The sequence below is a fragment of the Kogia breviceps genome, chromosome 15 (genome assembly GCF_026419965.1).
Source record: "Kogia breviceps isolate mKogBre1 chromosome 15, mKogBre1 haplotype 1, whole genome shotgun sequence".
NCBI lineage: Eukaryota > Metazoa > Chordata > Mammalia > Artiodactyla > Physeteridae > Kogia > Kogia breviceps.
The window spans coordinates 47085454-47105983 of NC_081324.1; positions in this window are offsets into that span (position 1 = coordinate 47085454).

The window sequence follows — 20530 nt, forward strand, 5'->3', positions numbered from 1 at the left end:
ATGTAAATAAAATAAATAAATTTAAAAAGAGAACTGTAGCCGCTCTGTTTAAATATATATATATATTTATTTATATTTATAGTCCCCCCCAAAATGCAACTGTGAGTGAAATAGGTAACCAGAGGTACTCACGAAGTACAGAATTCACTATTTTATAGTTACAAATAGGGAATGAAGAGGCGTGTAACAGACATTTAATACGGTTTTAGATAGTACTTTCTGGATGTTGTCTAAATTGGTGGGCAAGGAATATTCAAGATGAAAATTGCCACTTTATTGAATGATCCCCTCTTGTTGTACCTGATGACATTGTAAGTAGAGCAAACGATAACGACATCCTTATTAAATAGAGGCCGATTATTTGTTACTTGAATTTGTTTTCAACTTTGGGTCTAAATCAGTGATCCTTGGGTCACTGCCTGGAATTCTAATTGTTATTATTTAAAAAACATCTTCCCAGGTGATTGTGAAGTGAAGTCAAGCTCAGAGAAGAGTAGCAAGGTGACACGTGGGGTGAGGTGTTGAGGGCTAAAGTAAAATCTGGATGAAGGCAGCTAAAGAAAGGAGACCAGACTGTACGAAGCTGGGACACCTCCCAGGAGGGGTAATGTCTGAACAAGTAAAGAGGAATTACCAGGGAGAACAGAGTGAATAGCTGCGGGAATGAATACATCCTGGACACTTAAAAGGAAATGAGAAGGCTAATCGTACTGACTTCCAAGAGTAAAGGAAAATATTGTAGAAAAGGGAGGGTGCGCTTCACCATTCCTGACACATTGCAGGTGCTCAATAAATGTTTGGTGACTGAATAAGCAAGTGGATGAGATTATGGAGGGATTTAAGAGCCAAATAAAGTCATGTGTACTTCTTACTCACTGTGTACTTCCAGGGGCTAGCATATACAGTAAGACCCCTACATACGAACGAGTTCCATTCCGAGAGAGTGTTCGTTAAGTCCAATTTATTTGTAAGTCCAACAAAGTTGGCTTACTTATCCAACTAACACAGTCAGCTATATAGTAGTACTGTACTGTAATAGGTTTGTAATACTTTTTACACAAATAATAAATAAAAAACAAACAAAAAATAAAGAACACATTTTAAATCTTACAGTACAGTACCTTGAAAAGTACAATAGTACAGGACAACAGCTGGCATACAGGGGCTGGCATCAAGTGAACGGACAAAAAGAGTTACTGGCTGGAGGAGGCAGAGGAGGTGGGAGATGGTAGAGCTGAAGGATTGTCAGCAATAGGAGATGGAGGGCAAGATGCAGTTTCACTCATGCCTGACATTGATGGCACACGTTCTGGTTCCTTGCTGGATTCAATTCTATCTACCCTCTTGAAAAAACGATCCAGTGATGTCTGGGTAGTAGCTCTTGTTTTCTCCTCATAGATGACATGGTAGCACTGGATTGCATTCTGAACGGCTGCTGCAACCTTTGTGTACTGTTCTGCATTCGGGTCCTGGCCTCAAAAACTAACAGTGAACTAACTTATGTGATTGGACATGCAAACGCATGTCCACATTTTTGAAAGTCTGCAACGTGATTCGTATATAGGGGACTTAACTATATTAGAAACTCCACAAATATCCGTTTAAGTGTTGATTGATCAATCTGCCTTGCACATTGTATGCACTGATTAAATGTTGATATTGTTAGTCAAATTATGATTATCATTAGTTGAACACCTTTATTTTTCAGATGGAAAAATTCAATGATTGGTTTCTATTATAAGACAGTTTCTCTTTTAGTCTGATGGAATAGTATGAAGACACCATTTTGTTTAAAGACATTCTGTAATGTTCCAAGGAGAAATTTTATAGAACAGCATTAAATGGCCAGTTAGAGAATTAGAGCACCCATGATAAAATCCTCTTAAGAAACATGAGAACAATGAAGCTGTTTATTGAAGAATTCAATTAAGATTACCTACTATGGACCAGGCATTCTTCGAACTGAAGAAAGCATAAAGAAGTTTCTGCCCTTATAGGGCTCACATTCTAACTGGGGAAGCAGAAAATAAGCAAAATGTATAGTCATTTAGAATATGGTAAATGGTGAGGAGAAGAAAAGGGCAGGAAAGGGGAACAAGAAATGTTGGAGGAATTGTGAGAAATTCTAGTTTCAAGAATGTTGGCTAATGGGACTTCCCTGCAGGTCCTGTGTTTAGGACTCCATGCTTCCACTGCAGGGGCCGTGGGTTTGATCTCTGGTCGGGGAACTAAGATCCTGCGTGCCCCATGGTGTGGCCACAAAAAAACAAAACAAACAAATGAAAAAAACAAGAAAAAAACCCCAAACAAACAAGCAAAACAACAGCAAAAACAAACATTAAAAAAAAAAGAATGGTGGCCTAGCAAGGTCTTGCTGAAAAGGGGAACATTTAAGACCTGAAAGAGTACCTCCCCCTCCCCATTTCCTACCAAGGCTGTACTGTACAACACAGGGAATATATCCAATATTTTGTAATAACTGTAAATGGAAAGTAACATTTCAAGATTGTATAAAAAATTAAAAAATAGTTCAATTGTCAACAAAACAAAACAAAAAACCTGAAAGAGTGATGTAGGGAGCGTTGAGGATGTGGATACCTGGGGCAAGCATATTTCAGGCAGAGGGAAATGCATATGTAAAGGCCCTGAGGCAGCACTGTGCCTGTCACTTTCTAGGAGCAGTAAAGAGGCAAGTGTATGTGGAATGAATGACAAGAAAGGGGTAGGAGATACTCTCAGAGAAGTTAACTAGGACTTTGTAGGTTACAGGATAGACTTTGGCTTTTTACATTGAATGATATGGGAAGCCATTGGGGGTTTTAAACAGTGTTATGGTCCTGATTTCATCATGTTTCTGGCAGCCATATACTTCTCCATGAAGCTGTCCATGATTTTATTATCTAGAATTTATTGATCCATCCTGGGTCCTCATTGTATTTCTGTCTATTGGATTACCACACTTCCTTTATTTTTGATAAAAAGTAGGTAGTTTTCCTTCTCTATTCCATGTGCTACAAATATCTTGAGGGTACCTTGTTCATACTTATGTGTCCAGTGACATCTGATGATACCAAATATTTGTTGTCTTTATGTAACTTTTCAACTTTGTTTATGGTGAATGCTATTATGTAATGTCACACGAGTGCAGAACTAGTGATATTGACTATGATCCTCTGACAGACTGAATAAAACTTGTGCATCGGGCTTCCCTGGTGGCGCAGTGATTGAGAGTCCGCCTGCCAATGCAGGGGACACGGGTTCGTGCCCCGGTCCGGAGGATCCCACATGCCGTGGAGCGGCTGGGCGCGTGGGCCATGGCCGCGGAGCCTGCGCGTCCGGAGCCTGCGCTCCGCAACGGGAGAGGCCACAGCAGTGAGAGGCCCGTGAACCGCAAAAACAAACAAACACTTGTGCATCATTTATTTGAAACTTTTTTTTTTTTTTTTTTTTTTGCGGAGCACAGGCTCCGGATGCACAGGCTCAGCGGCCATGGCTCATGGGCCCAGCCGCTCCGCGGCATGTGGGATCCTCCCGGACCGGGGCATGAACCCATGTCCCCTGCATCGGCAGGCGGACTCTCAACCACTGCGCCACCAGGGAAGCCCCTGAATGTTTGATTTTTAAGCAGTAAATTGATGTGCCATTCCACTGATGGCCGAAAACACTTAATCAACCATGTCACAATCTGGGTTTCATTTATAGTCATTTGAAACAACCTTGCAATTCCTTTGGAATTCATTCCGGAAACTGTGTGATCTGAGGGTGTTGAAAGGGCCCACTTGCCCTAAAATATTTCCACTACGAAGATTGCTCCTCCCTAACCCTACCAGATCCTTCATCCTTCAGCTTCCTGCTCTGGAGCAATTGTATTCTTATTCAGCAAAGGAAAGGGTGTTGCTCTTAGGAAGTTTCTATAGGATGCAGACTAATCTTAAGTAGTTGGAATCACTCGGAGCACAGCCTAATGAAGACCTTGTTAACAATTTTGCTGTATTTGTACCTCTCTTAACCAGCTGAAGACAGAACCAATATTTTATCTAGCTAGCTAGCTATTTCTTCCCCCCACCCCCTCTGAATGAGAGGGCCTCTAACTCTGCAGGCTACTAATGACATAAGTATGCACCCTTCTGCACAAATAGCTATTGGATAAAGTGATTCAGTTTTGATAATTTGGAATCATAGGACTCTGCCAAGGGATTGGCTTCTCTGATTTGAAAGTAAATGTCTTAACCTCCCTCACTGTGGCATTTATTTTCCATAAACGGGGCTGGCTTTGCCCCACATTCTTGCAGCAGCGGGAGACCATTATCCTGTGAGAATGTCCTCTCTCCTTTCACATTATCGCTTAATTATTGCCCTCTTTTCAATAGACAATGCCTTCAGGAATGTTCATGTAATTTTTCCCCTCCATTCCTCTTCTGACTTGTACTGCCATGGGAGAGGATTTGGGTATTAACCCCAGAGAGTCCAGAATAATGAATTTTATAGACAGTTGGCTCAGTATCCAAGGAATCCTTTTGAAAGGGGGCTGAGATGCTGTGAGCAATATACAAGGCAAAGGCTTGGGAACTAAAACATTTGCATTGAAATCTTCAAGGGAAAGAGGGAATAACAATGGAAATTTCAAGGCTGGTGGGGAAGGGGGACAGAAGATTTAGCTTTTCCCACATGCTAGTCTCTCAAGACCATCCCTCTTATTTATTTATTTGGAAGAAAAGGTTTCATCCCTCCCACTAACAAAAATAGCCTTTGCTATGTAAACCCCATCTCTGCCATTTTGTTGAGCCCATAGCCAGCCAGATGAAAACAATCGCTGCAAAAAAACGGAGAACTCCCCGATGCATCTTAATGGCTGTTTAACTTCAAAGCCGACCATTTAAATGCTAACACTACGAAGTAAGTAATCCAAAACATAAGCAACCAGTTTGAAACGTTAGCATTTAATTATCTACCATCTTTTGTTGTTAGTTTACAATGAAGGGTAAATTCATCATATAAATATATGTGTATATACACACACTTTTAAAAAAAACACTTTAGAATGAAATTGACTTCAATACAAAGGGTGATACTAGAAATAAAGAGCAACACTTAGTAATCATAAAAGGCATAATTCATGAGGAAATAACATAAATTGTGTGTGTGCCTACCAAAATTACATGAAGAATTACATGAATAATCAAAATAAAAGAATTAAAGGGAGAAATAGACAATTCCACAACCATAACAGAAGACTGCTACACCACTCTTTCAGTAATTGAGAGAAATGCAGAACACCCATTCATTTCAAGGGCATATAGTAAATTCACCAAAAGAGACCAAAAGGAAAACTCTCCGAATAAAACTTCAGGCCCAGATAGTTACACTGGTTAATTCTACCAAACATCAAGGAAAAGTTCAATGCACACTTTTGCAGAAAAAAAAGTAAAAGGAGGATGGAACAAACTTAATGCCAAAACCTGTCAGCTATAATAAAAATATAAAATTTTCAAAATATTATATATGAGGTGAATGGTATAATGAATAATCTGTGTCCCATACTATAAAACATGACTCTGATCATATATCTGAAAAACAGGCTAAAATGTGAGGGATATTTGATTCGAGTTGTAGAAAATCAGAAATGAGTCTAGAACATTCTCATGAGAACGTTCTCAATAGAAAGAGGGATGTTAAAAAGAAATTGGATGGCAAAAAGCATGACAAATGTCCACTGAAATGGGGAAGTTATTAGTTTTTTTTCAGTTATTTGTAGTTCTGTAATATTTATTCCATATTAGGTGACAAATTACTTCTAATTTATAGTCTGGAATTAATCCATTATTGTATATAATTTCAATAAAGATAATATTGTAAATATAAAAAAACACTTTAGGACACAAGTTTGTTTAGACATAAATGCTTCTTTTGTATTATTCATGAATTCACAGGACCCTAGGTTAGGGTTATCATTTTCTGCAGAGGCAGAAGCAGTACAAAACCTACTAAGATTTCCACCCTTCACCCCCATGCATTTGGATGTTAGCTCAAGGGATCCACAGAGTTCTGTTGAGTTTGTCATCAAAATTTATTAACTGTACTTGTGATGTCATATAACCGGGAACATTGGACTCTGATTGCAAATGTTGCTGGCAGTGAAAGAGTGGGCTGAAATTTCCCCCCCAATTCTTTGAAAATACAGGGGAAAAAAAAAAGGAAATTCCTGGTGCTTTTTCCACATAATATAAAGGTCACTGACAATAGCCTACCTATAGATGCTGATGTGTGACATTTAAACTGAATACAAGGAAAGCATGATAAGCATTAAAAAGAACTAGTTGCTTTCAAGCTAATGCTGTTTACCAAATCACTGCTCTTTCGGAAAAAAAAAATAAATGTACTGTTCCATTTTATTTCCCAGATATTGCTTGAGAAATATACAAATATTGTCTTTGAGAATGTGAATAAAAAATAGAATGTCTATTACTGATATTTAATCCACTGATTCACAATATTTTAAATGTGTGGCCTGGGCTGTCCAAACTGGCATCTGGGGAAATATTCTCTGGGAGACATTTTCAGTTGTTATGTTTAGGTAAAAAGAACTGAGGTGTTTATGTTAAAATAGTTAGGGCTTCCCTGGTGGCGCAGTGGTTGAGAGTCCGCCTGCCGATGCAGGGGACGCGGGTTCGTGCCCCGGTCCGGGAAGATCCCACATGCCGCGGAGCGGCTGGGCCCGTGAGCCACGGCCGCTGGGCCTGCGCGTCCGGAGCCTGTGCTCCGCAACGGGAGAGGCCACAACAGTGAGAGGCCCGCGCACCGGGGGAAAAAAAAAAAAAAAAAAAAAAAGTTAAAAAACTAAGTCATGTAGAAAATGGTTCTATTTTTGCCCACATACAGGACACAACGGGCTGGAATGATTTGATTTCTTTCTGTGAAATCGAATTGTTTAGCTGAATTCATGAAATTAACCCCTGCATTAGCATTATGTTGTCAGAGTTGAACCTGAATCTAGGTGAGAGATTAGTGAGGGCGGGCGAAGCAGGAAGAACTCCCAACAGAACCCTCGCCCCCATTCCGCTGAGACCAGGTAGGTGCATAGAATCTGCAGGATGAGTGCAAGAAAAAGGAAGATGTGCAGAAGGTTTCCCTAGTCTGAATGAGGATCTGCTATGTAGTTCTGTTAGGAAATCTTTGACTGAAATTGCCTGCCCTGGCCAGGCATGAAAATAACCATTTGCATAAGCTGTCTCACAAGAGGAGGTCCTGATAAAGGAACATGGAACTAACGAGCTGCCTCCAAAATCAACCGGAAAAAATTAGGGCGGGGTGGGCAAAGAGGGAGGAGACGCCAGCCTGTATGACGCCAGGCCTACCTCCCAGAAACCCTCGCGCTTGAATCCATCTTGACTGAGAAGGTGCGGGCCCCCAGCAAGGGCTCTGAGTGGAACTAAATGCTGGAATCCATCTTGACTGAGAAGGTGCGAGCCCCCAGCAAGGGCTCTGAGTGGAACTAAATTTGCGCCCGAGCAAGATTATTGGCCAGAGACAACCCGGAAACTAACCCCACCTCCATAAACGCCGAGACTGCAAGCCTAGGAGGCAGAGCGTTCCTCTTGGGTTCTCTTACCCTGAGGCTCTCCCCTCAAGCACCGCTTTGCAATAAGGTCTTTTGCTTTGTCAGTATGTGTTTCTCTTCCAATAATTCATTTCCAAGTGTTAGACAAGAGCCCGCTCTCAGGCCCTGGAAGGGGTTCACCACCCCCTTACCTGGGCAAGTCCAGAAGTGGAATCAGGTGCAGGCTCTTAGCCCTCGGAAGCAGCGATTCTCAGCTCTCCGTGCATCGTATTGCCTTTTAAACATCGCTCTACCCAGCCCACATCTGAAGCCAATTAATCAGCCTTGCGGGGGCGTGGAGCAAGGGCTCACTTAGCGCCTCCGGCTCCCCAGGTGTTTCCAATGGGTAGCTGCTTGAGTCTGGGGAGAGCAGTGGGCTTGATAAGGTGAGGAGTTAAGCCGAGGCGAGGTTGAACGCCCTTCCGGTTCTCTGAACGCCCTTCCGGTTCTTCAAGGACGCAGTGCGGGAGGAAGGTGAGGACTCTTCTGCGGCTTTCTTCATCCCTGCGGGGAAGGTGAGTACTGACCACACGGGAGTGGGGAGAGTGGAGTTTGGAGCAGCCTGTTTCACCTGCTCAGGGGAGGAATGTTTGCATGAGTGGGTCTTCCAGAGGCGAGCTAGGCCTTAGGTCTTCCACCATACATTTCACTCTTAATCTGAGTGGGCAGACATGCTGGGAATTGTCTCAGCACAAGTTACACCCATCCTTCTGAATTACAGAACTAAACACCAATCACATTTTTACATTTCTAATGTGGTGTCGTGACCTAAATTGATATATTATAATGAGTTTGCATTTTTTTTCCCTTTTTTTGGCCTATGGGTTTCAGCTAGTTTAGGCCACAGCCTAGTGACGGGAAGAAAAATTCCATGGTGAAGTACAATTTCTTTAGGAGACCCAGCGAGCACGCCAAACAAACATCACTGTCAATTGACTAGGGGGAGGGCGGGAGGGGGAGGGAAGAAAACTAGCACGGTGTAATGTAGTCTAAGTGGTTTAAATGTATTTTCACTGGACCCTCACATACAACACTGTAAGACCACCCATTTTACAGGTAAAATCTTTGAGTTTAGAAATTAGACTGGACGATGGCTCAGCTGGGTAAGTTTAAAGGCTATCAGACAATAAAACAACTGACATAGATTAACTGGAAGGAGGTCTTGGTGGTGAACTACTGGGTTTCTCTCTCTCTCACAACAGCGGGCCTCCCACTGTTGGGCCTCTCTCGTTGCGGAGCGCAGGCTCCGGACGCGCAGGCCCAGCGGCCATGATTCACGGGCCTAGCCGCTCCGCGGCATGTGGGAGCCTCCCGGACCGGGGCACGAACTCAGGTGCCCTGCATCGGCAGGCGGACTCTCAACCACTGCGCCACCAGGGAAGGGAAGCCCCACTGGGTCTCTTTTGCTTTCAGTATTTTTCAATTAAAGTTGCAAGTCATATTTAATATTTTGGAAAACAGACTAGAGTTAGCTGGAATGATGGTCCAAGACTAGGAAAATTAAATTTAACCATGGTTAAATATATTTGCCTACGTGTACTTTAAAGAGAATTAACTATTTTAAAGATAGGGCTAAGAGAAAACTGAAAATGGCAATTCATATTAAATTCTAATATTGCTTGAGTCCTTTGTTCAACATGGGCTATCAAAAAATAATGGCATTTTAGGCTATTTTGAGATGTAAAACATTTTAAAATTGGTTAATACACGCAGAACACTTTGCAGGGTGACTAGCCCAATGTAAATGCTAAATTATTATCAGCTGTTGCAACTGAGCTGCTCTTAACTAGGGAAAGTCCCTGCATTGAATGAGACTCATGTCTCATTTCCATGTGCCAAACATCTACTACATGCTTTACGTGGATAATCTCTTATCCTAACTATAAGCTAGTGATGAGAGACTAATATAATTCCCGTTTTACAGGTGAGAAAACAGAGCTGCAGAGATGTTAAGAAACCTGTACCGGGTCATTCAGCTGGTAAGTTGTGGAGTTGGGTTTCAAACCTGGGCATTCAGACTCCAGGGGTCCCTAAGTTTCTAAGACTTGGGTCATTTTGCACGTTCAGAGTCCAGAATTTATTAATTATGTGCTTTAACCAAATATATGGCTTCTATCTTGTTTCTATACATGTTTACTTATACTACTGCAAATTGGCATGCTAATGAAAACCTGTTAATGTTCTAATTTAGTGAGTGGGGCCCTAGTGGACTAAAGACTTAGCTTCCAAACATTCATAAAGATAAGTTTTATCCGGTAATACTTGATCAGATATTTTCACGTTATATTCCACGTTTCAGAATGAATAAAAGTGTTTCTTCCCTGTTCAGAAATAGTATACACGCACTCGCATACCCAAGACCTTTTTAATGATTGCTTCTCCTGTTGGATATATTGTCAATTTGCTCTTGTCATGTCTGAGAGGTTTCAGGAAGATTGTTTTTACAACTTTCTAATGAAACGAGGCTCTTGGGAACCCGGAGTCCTTCCCATCTCACCTAATCCTCCCTCCCTCCCTCCCTCCCTCCCTCCCTCCCATCAATATCTGCCCTTGATGCCTATGTCCCAGGCAGTGTTCTAGGCATGGCATTGACAGCATTGAACAGAAGGCAAGCACCGCTGCCCTTGGAGAGCTCAGATTCTGTTTCTGCCTTATACGACTTTAGACTTTTGCTCGTCTCAAACCACAATTGGTGATTAAAAAAAAAACAAAAAAACTTCGGTCTACAATTTTCTACTAGTGAACCTACTTGTGTAGTGTAACTTCACCTATTCAGTTACTTAGAGACACCTTGGTCTCTTCTGGTTTAAAACTATCTCTTTAAATTAAATTGGTTTTCATTTTGAAATATTCCACCTCTGGAGGATTTAAACCCAGTCAAGTTTGGATTCTTCCCTTCATCCTTGTGCTGGGATACTTCTAGCTTCCCAGATAGCTCGGTACATCCAATCTGCTTTGGGAGGAACTGAAACTAAGACCTAGGTGTGGGAAGAGTGAATTACCAGGGGTGAGAAGTTCTAGATTGAAGCCCATCATAGAATCAGGGAAAATGGAATTAAAATCCTCACATTGTACACTTCTGTTGAACTTTGTCATTTTGTTGCCAAAAACTTCCTAATAGTGTCTTTTCTGTAGTATGTGATTATACAACAATCATGCTAATTTTAGGGGTAAACACAGTTAAATAGCACTCTAGGATTTCATGCTACAAATTATTAGAGGAGTGGCATTCCACAAACTCCTCAAAAGACATGAGTCACTGGTATAACAAAATGTCTTATGCTGATAAAATTTAAATTTCTACATCTCATAGCATAAGATAGTAGGAACTTTAATATTTTACTGTATAATAAAATCTATAATTCTTTTTCAAGCCCTTATGCAAACCTTCCTTGTGACCTAAGTGTGATTTGAGAGCAGCCATTTTTACAGTTGACACCACTGATGCTGTAAGAGAAAAAGCCTGGAGCAGCAGCAGGTTGAATTGTTAGTGTAGTGGGGATAAAGGATGATATAATTTGAAATACATAACTGTTGTGGCATTTTTTCTTTGATTTTTTTTTTTTTTTTCCTTCCCCCTATGCAGTCCTTCTGTTTTAAGACTTGGCTGTGGGATGACAGTAGTCAAAAGCTGCTCAGCTTGGCTGGGGACCATCTGAGAGACACAGGCTGGAAATGTTCAATTAAGAGGGGAGGAAGCTGGCCTACCACTCTGGCCCTTTGTTGAATGTGGGCCCGGGAGCATGAACTGTAGCCTGCCCCTCTCCCGTGGCCTCCAGGGGTTGAGGGAAGCTCTCAGCATGTATGGGAGCTGTTTGTAGAGATTGCTGAGTAGTAGGTGAGTGCATGTGGGCAGGGCACCAATGAGCCAATTAGTCAAATCGGTTATTCAGTAATGAATGCTATTAGTAACTTCTATGCATGGTGGGTACTATATCAGTTTGCTAGGGCTGCTGTAACAAAGTGCTGCAGCCTGAGTGGCTTAAACAAGAGATTTATTTTCAGTTTTAGGGGCTGAAAGCCCTAAATCAAGGTGTTGGCATGATTGGTTTCTCTGAGGCTCCTCCCCTTGGTTTGCAGGTGGCTGTTTTCTTCATTCTGTGCACAAGAATCCCTGGTGTCTCTTCTATGTCTCTCCTATCCCTAATCGCCTATTAGGGCGATTGCATTAGGGCCCACCCTAAAGGCCTCATCTTACCTTAATTACCTCTTTAAAGGCCCTATTCCTAATTAATGTCACATTCTGAAGTGCTGAGGGTTAGGACTTGATATGAATTTTGGAGGAACACAATTCAATCCATAACAGGTACTCTCGGATGCATAAGAGAAACACGATATTATCCAGGTCTTAGAGGAGCTTGTGTAATTGGGTCACTACAGAAAGATGTTAGTCACTTTCTGTTCAATGAGTGATTTTCTTGATTTCTCTGGAGGGTGTTGGAGATTAAGTTTATGTACTGAATGGCAGCTTTTCTAGCTCCCTTCATCTATTTTTGGAACTCATACCCCTGAGTAGAAAATTGGAAGATTTTTCAAATAAGAAACTAAACACTATAGGAAATAGAATATTGACACTTGGAGTTTCTGCAAAGAAAAATCCAGTTGATATCCTGATTATCTTACAAGTAAAATCTAGTCTCAAAAATTGGCCAAAACCCAGAGCATCAGATTAGATTTTTATGCCTCATTCTACAGTGTACACAGATATCAAAGGACCATGAGATATTTGAGGAAAGCTTCTAACAGGAAGACCAACCAAAACAAAAAGACAGGAGAAAATTGGAGGTAACAGGCAATGTGGAGACCATTTTTTAAAATGTGTAAAAAATATCAGATAAGAGATTAATAAGCCAATAATGATTTTTAAAAATCCTGAAATCAAAAATAAACTAGATGATCAAAAAAAGGAAATGCACAATAGAATAAAAACAGTGAGACAGTTAAGATATTAGCCAGGACATCCAATATCTACAGGTCTGTAAAGAGAACAGAAAAAAATTGGAGAGAAAATTATCAAAGAAATAAGAACTTCCCAACAGTGAAGGGCCCACAGAGTACCTGCTACAATCAATAAAAAGACTCCTATGAAGGGACATTATTAAATATTAAAACACTGAAGATGAGAACTTACTGAAAAAGAGGGCAAATACAGTAAACTGAGAGAAAATGTGACACTGAACCCTGGAAGGTAGGAACTACTAGAATGATACCTTCTAATTTGGATGAAAAAATGATTTCTAACCTGGGATTCGATTCTAGTCACAAACTGACAATCAGATGTGAAAGGGACGATGTCTGTGAACATGCAAGAACTCGAAACATTTGCCTCCCTTGTATTCTTTGTCAGGAGGCTGCTGAAAGTAAGCCAAGAAAGACGACAAGGTAGGGGGTCAGGAAAGAGTACCTCCGACCCAGTGAAAGAATGTGGTAGAGAAATCTCAGCAGCCAGGAGAAAGTTCTCTAGAAAAAAAATGGAACTGATAATTTCTGATATATTTGTGTAGGAGGTATTATTGATACTAATTTTCCTGAGCTGTTGGATAGGTTGAGCTGTTGGAATATTGAGCAGTTATTGCCTCCAAAAGAGAAAAAGTACACAAGAAACACTGTCACTATAAATTATTTTTTTAAAAGCCTAATTTACAAAGTCATAGTAATAATAAAGAATATTGATTTAGCTAAATACTGAGATAACATCTCATTTGGAAGATGAAGCAATAGGAACTGGTAGCTTAAGAGAACTAAATCCTCATCCTCAGGAAAGAAATGTTTAAAATTATTAAATTAGGAAATAGAAGTCTGTGCATCTTATTCAGTAATATGGAGATAAATAACAAAAGTTGGCTAAAATATAGCCAAGTGGTGGTAGTGCAGCCAGGAAACTGCTATTTTTATAAGGAGTTCATACTAATTTCTTTTTGAACGGTATATATAATAAAAATATATACTACTAATAAGGTATAAAATCAATAAATAAAAATAACAGATGTACATATTTAAAAATATGAGGTTTAATAATCAGTTCATTTAATACATTTATACACACTTTGGTTGTATATAGATTTTAAGAATTAATTTGTAGCTTTATGTTCACGAATATATGCCAACATATGTTTATTTGTGCCAGCACTGTACTAAGTACTTTACATTTTCTTAATTTTTATAATAACACCTTAAGGGATCTTATGACCCCATTTTAAAGACTAACAGTCTTAACCTAAGATCTTATTACCCCATTTTAAACACTGACAATGTGAACCTAAGAGAGAATATGTCTTGCCTAAAGCCACATTAGCTAGTATGTAGTGCAGTGGTTCTCAAACTTTAGGGAACGCCTGAAAGACTTGTTAAAACACACATGGCTGGGTCTTACCCTCAGGTCACTAATCTGGGATGGGGCCAAAAAAAAATAAAAAATTCCCAGGTGATGCTGCTGCCGCTGGTCCAGGGACCAAATCTGAGCATGGTTGAACTTGAACCAGTGGTATTGGGAAGTGAAATTAGGTGTCTCAGACCCCAGTCGCTTACACAGTGCTCCTTATCTAGAGCCACACTGAACGGGGAATATTGGCTGAGTTGACACATAAGCTTAGGAAAGAATTTGCCCCAGAGAATTGTCATGGAATGAACAGAGACATTTGAAAGCAGGCTCGTAGGCCAAATACGTCAAATACGCCAATACAGGACCTCTGAACACCACGAAAAGTGGTTTGATCTCATTCCTACATAGAAGTTAGGTATTTTAGCGGACACTACTAACGGGGTAAATTCTGGCTGACTCAAGTGAATCATGATTGTGCTATACCAGTTGCCAGGGACTGGTGTAGAACGAGGCATGTGACACAGTTCTAGCTAAGAGATCTGAGAGGAGGTCTGGTTGTGGACTTCTGGGAAAGGTTCTTAACAAGACACATTTGGGAAGAGCTGTTGTCCTGTCTAGTTCTGATGTCTACAGTGGTGGCAACAATTTTGTGCTCAGGAGAGAGCTGTTCTGAGGACAAAGCTGCCATCTTATTCAAAAGGTGGGCTGAAAGAGGCGTTCTTGTTGATACCGGGGAACTGCTGAATTAAGCAAACATGGAGCTGTCTACATCTGGATTTTTTTGGTATGTCAGAAGATAAATTGCCTCACTCTTTTAGACGGTCAGTTTTGGTGCTTGCGTCTGTAGGCATCCTAAATGGCAGTGAGAAGTATATACAGATATTTCTGAAAGAACTGGAACGTTAGCGAAAGCTAGAATAAGGAGCAACTTGGGGGAAAGAAAACAAGGGAGGAGGAAGTTTAGCCCAGTGGATCAGACTGACAGCAAGGCCTGGCTGCTGGAAGCAACAGGGTTTCCTGGAATAGTGTGAGTCTACAGGTGTAACGCCCTTCCCCTCCTCCCCCTGCCACTGACATAGCTTTGCCTGGAATATCTGTGTGCTCTGACAAGGAGGGACAAATAATAGTGTAATTCAAGATAATGTGATAGCATAATAACCCTGCAATGCAGTGTTGTAATACATTATTTTAATATTCTAACATGTTATAATACATAACGGGAAGTTCCTGTATCTCTCTGGAGGGAGTGAAGTGATCTAGGGAGTTATCTACTATGTGGACCATTTGTCATGGGTCTGTTAATTACTTACTACTGTGTAAGAAACCGCCCCCAAATTTAAGGGCTTAAAATAACAACCAGTTATATAACTCGTGACTCGGTGGGTCAGCGATTTAGGCTGGCCCCAGCTGGGTGGTTCTGATGTTGGCTTGACTGCCTCATGCATCTGTGATGAGCTGCAGGCCAATTAGGTGGCCCTGCCTCGGGGAGTTGGCCGGCTGTCACCGGGGCTGACGGGTAGCTGGTCACGTGGTCCCTCACACCCCAGCCAGTGAGCTGAGCTTTTGCTCGTGGTGGTGGCAGAAGGTGGGTAAGGCACATGCCACCTTTGCTACATTCTGGTTGCCAAAGCAAACTGCGAGGTGAGCCTGGATTCAAGGGACAGGAAAATGGGGATTCCACCTCTTAATGAAAATGTCATGGATGAAGGTAGGGCTGGAGAGATGACCATTGTCGCCAGTGGTCTGCTGCCTATCTCCAGTGGAAAACTGAGCAGAGAACCATCTGGAGAGATGGGCAATGAGCAGAGTTGCTGCAGAGGTGTGGGAAACAGCTCCGATTGTATGGGAGGTAAAATAACCACTGGGTTATGGACCACAGTCAGCCTTGACCTTTTGAAGTGTGGGGGTGGTATCTGGACAAGGACAGCTGTGCCTGGCAGCGGAGCATCCCTAGGGGAGGGCAGGCAGCTAAGGCGGCGGTGAGGTACCCTGTCAGGAAGTCCGGAGAAGGGGAAGAACGTGAGCAAACCTCTTTGAGTGCCTGTGCAACACTCCCAGCAATTTCCAGATAAGCAGCAGCAGACTGTGCGAAGGCGGGGGACGGTGGGGCTGAGGCTGGGTTGGGATGGCGAGGAGCCATGGTGATTTCAGTATCAGTGCGTCACATTTATACCTGCCACTTGTCTTATAGAGGCGTAGCGATTCCTCAAAGAAAATAGGCAACATTGTTCTGAGGCTAACCTCTAGTCCTCTTCAGATGAGTCAGTCACATGCAGCCTAGGCCTGTGTCTCGGTCTAGGACCTGCCTGGACTCTCCTTGTTGGCCCTCCTGGCTCCAGGTTGCCCCCCTTTTTAGGAGTCTCTGCTCTTCTACATCCATGTCATTTGCATGGAAGCAGCAGTTGCCTGGCATCACTATCTCCCAGTTGTATTGATTTCTCAGACTCCTTATGCTGAAGATTCTGAAATTCCTACTTTAAGTACAAAGGGAACATTTTATAGTTCCATTGATCCCTGTTTTCTGATGATGTGTATATATGTGGGACCCAAACCGAAGGAGCTGAACTCTCCTATGATGTGTACTCCCTAGGATGGTATTGCCACGTGAGAATGATGCTGCCATGCTCTGGGCTCTATCCTGATTTTTCTCATATGTGCAGCAGTTTTGGGAAGTGTTTCTTATTCTTGGATGTTTAGAGAGAAGCTCCCATTGATAGGCCTTGATGGCCTCCTTCACCGGGCAGAATCTCTGACTTTTTTACATCATCTCGTTAAACATTAGTTTACTCTTTCTTCCTGTTTAACTGTATTGCCCAATTGGGGGTTATACTTAGTTTATTTGGGGTAACATGTGAACTGATAAAAATAATTACAAGCTGATTACCCTGTGTTGTTGATGGGAAAGCATGTAAGGAGGACTTCACTGGGCGTTGTCCTTGTAGGAGACTTCTACATGAACAGTGTATGGAAAAAGGGACAGGGGAGGAGGGCAGGGAGAACATTCTAGACAAATCTTTAACTTAAAGACTGAGAATAATGTCTTTAAAATTTTTTAAATGTGTTAAATATGTACACATATTAAATCTAAAATGTAAATTAAAACCACAGATCTCAGGCTTCCCTGGTGGTGCAGTGGTTGAGAGTCCGCCTGCCGATGCAGGGGACATGGGTTCGTGCCCCGGTCCAGGAAGGTCCCACATGCCGCAGAGTGGCTGGGCCCTTGAGCCATGGCCACTGAGCCTGTGCGTCCGGAGCCTGTGCTCCACAACGGGAGAGGCCACAACAGTGAGAGGCCCGCGTACCGCAAAAAAAAACAAAACAACAAAACCACAGATCTCTTATTCTGTTTCTTAGAGGAAAGATGAATTGTAACATGTGAAACACAGTTCATTCCTAGATTAATAGAGACGAAAGATTAATCGCTTACTTATAAATTGTTTTCACCATAGTATCAAAGGTTTCTGGGCACAGAAGTTTTTCAAATAGTAAATTATTTACTAAGAAACAATAAATATTCCTTGATGTTAAAAAAAAATGATTCAGGCTGTCCTATTTTTCGATAGGATAAGTTTTGAAAGAGATGGCATTTAGGGCCTTTGCTAATTGAAGGTTCTCCTTTTCTCATCCTTTTATGTTTTGAATTGAATCAAATCCTGTCTCAGAAGTTCCAGGAATATAGTTCATGAATGGGGATTATGTGCAAAAATTATGCAGAGGGAACATATTTGTGTTAGAATATATACTTAGATAGCTGATGGTTGGGTAGGCAGATGACATACAGATAGATACAGACTCACCTCTGCAAACCCCTAGGATGGTGGCAAGAAGAGGGTCAGCGAAGAAAAACTTCCTTCGGGGGCTGAGACAGTCCCCAGAGAAAATTGCCTGTATTAAGGAAGGCTCATATATCAAGACAGGTTGCCCAGAGTATGACAAAGATGAGTGGAGTGGCCCAACTCTGGCAGAGGCCTCAATACTGAGCTTTGAGTCCCCCTTGATATGGTCCCAGGACATTCAATATTGTGCGTAAATCTGCAGGCAACCAAAGGAGGACTGTCTGCACCGTGAGGTGTTCGTGTAGTCCTTTCATCCGCCTGTGACCCCAGCTCGTCCAGAGCTCCCTATCCATCTTGTTCCTTCTTCTTGCTATATCATTTTGTCTTTATGTTGAATTGAGGGAGGAGGGGGAAGGGAATAACCATAAACACTGTCTTAAAAAGCCAGAAATCTCTGCCTTTCTCTTCATCCTTTTCTAAAAACAAACGAAACTTATTGCTTACTAAGACGAAAGTTAAGGGATTTAATTAGTACTTTGAAATTCAAATCAAAGTCATCGATACTCAAAATATTACATAAATGTTGTGAAAAACTTGTGTAAGATATAACAGCATATTCTTTGCAGTAAAACTTCCTTTCATCTTTCTCTGTTCCTGGTTTTATAAACTGATCCATGTTTTAACTTAATCTCTAGTTTTTACCCTCAATGTAGAGATCATCTTTACTCATTGAAGGGTACATTTCACATGACTTGACATAGCCCTTTTCAATCTTGCCATCAGTAAATTCTCAGTTTCTCTGAATGTGTTGCTTTTGAGTATTTCACTTATTGAAAGATTGCAAAAGGTTTGTTATATTATGCAGAAATTAATATTTATCATGAAGTATTACTATAGGGAAAGTTATTTTCTAAACTTCAGAAAGTTGTTTATACAAGTTTCTTATTTTCAGTTTGTTGTTTTTTATTTGCTTACTAGGGCTCTTGATTATGAAGTCTTTTAAAGCATGGATCATGAAGCTTTAGTCATTACTTAGAGAATGTTACATTTTCCAACTCTTACTCTCCTCAAAGAAATGACTCACATTGGATTACATTCTAGGGTATTAAATTATGAATGGTTTCCTCCTTCTCTTATCTGACATGAATATCCTGTAACTGAATAACTGTAGTTTGAGATGGTAATAGAAATTTTAGGTTCACAGTCCCTTAATTGCCTACCAAAATCCAACAAGTGCTGAAAACTGACAGACTTTTCATAACTCATTTGGTAGCATCCTGACGTGTTCTGGACTCATTCAGTGGTAAAACCAAACCTGAAATGACATGAGGCTATTTTACAATCTTGTCTTTAATCCCACTGAGTATAAATATTTATGTGTTTCACTGAAGAAACATCAAGATGTTTGCTTATGGGGTGCTCTCCCAGATGTTGGTGGGAGTTGTCTATTTCTATAAAATATATAAAATCCCTACACCTCCTAAAATCTGCTTCTGAATTCCAAAGTATCTGGTTCCAAGTATCAAAGCGGAATTTTCAAAAAAGTAAAAACAAAACAAAAATACTCAAGTGTAAAATGAACACATGTCAAAGATTTTATTCAACTCATTACTTGATGAGGAAACCAGTAAGATGGTAAGCCTAGTTCAAAGGAGAATTTGGGAAATAAAGATTTATGCAGACAGTCAAAGGAAAGCTGAAATAAATGTGTGTGACTAGATTAAAAAATGGTGAATGGCTTACAAATTAAGAGCTTTATTCAGGAGGAGCCTACAAATTATCATGTGATTTAAAAGTATCAGTGCTTTGATTTAATATTAAATAATGAAGTCAAATACATAGGGACATTCTCCAAGATATTTATACAATGCTTAATTAAACAATGACATTGAAAGGACATGCAGTTATCCTTAAGCTTTATTTCCAATTTTTTTCTCAGCTTCTCCCTCAACCCCCACTATGACCATAAATAATTTCTGAAGCTTATTCTTGAGAGCAACAAAAGTTAGCCTTATTTAATTTTGGCCTGATTATTTACATAGGTGCAGCAAGAGGTTTAAATTAACACATATAAGCCTCTTCTGGCATATAGTCTTTTGCAAACTGAGATGGAGAAGATATAAGAAACTGGGCTCATAAAATCTTCTGAATATCTAACTAACTGAAGTCCTATTCTGCTCGTATTTCCCCCAGAGCACAGAGTGCCTCGTTCCTGATCTTTGTCCTGAACTCCTTTCAGGGTGTGTTGAAGGTCAGTGACTGCAGCAGTTAGTGACTTCATTATTGTAGAACCAGATGGCAAGTGACAATTTTTAGCTGGCACTTCTTTTTAAAATTTATTTTATTATTATTTTTTTGACTTGAATAATATATATATATTTTATACAGCAGGTTCTTATTAGTCATCAATTTTATACACATCAGTGTATACATGTCAATCCCAATTGCCCAGTTCATCACCCCCCCACCCCCCCACCGCTTTCCACCCTTGGTGTCCATGTTTGTTCTCTACATCTTTGTCTCAATTGCTGCCCTGCAAACCAGTTCATCTGTACCATTTTTCTAGGTTCCACATATATGCATTAATATATGACATATTTTTTTCTCTTTCTGACTTACTTTACTCTGTATGACAGTCTCTAGATCCATCCACATCTCAACAAATGACCCAATTTCATTCCTTTTTTTGGCTGAGTAATATTCCATCGTATACACGTACCACATCTTCTTTATCCATTCATCTGTCAATGGGCATTTAGGTTGTTTCCATGACCTGGCTGTTGTAAATAGTGCTGCAATGAACATTGGGGTGCATGTGTCTTTTTGAATTATGGT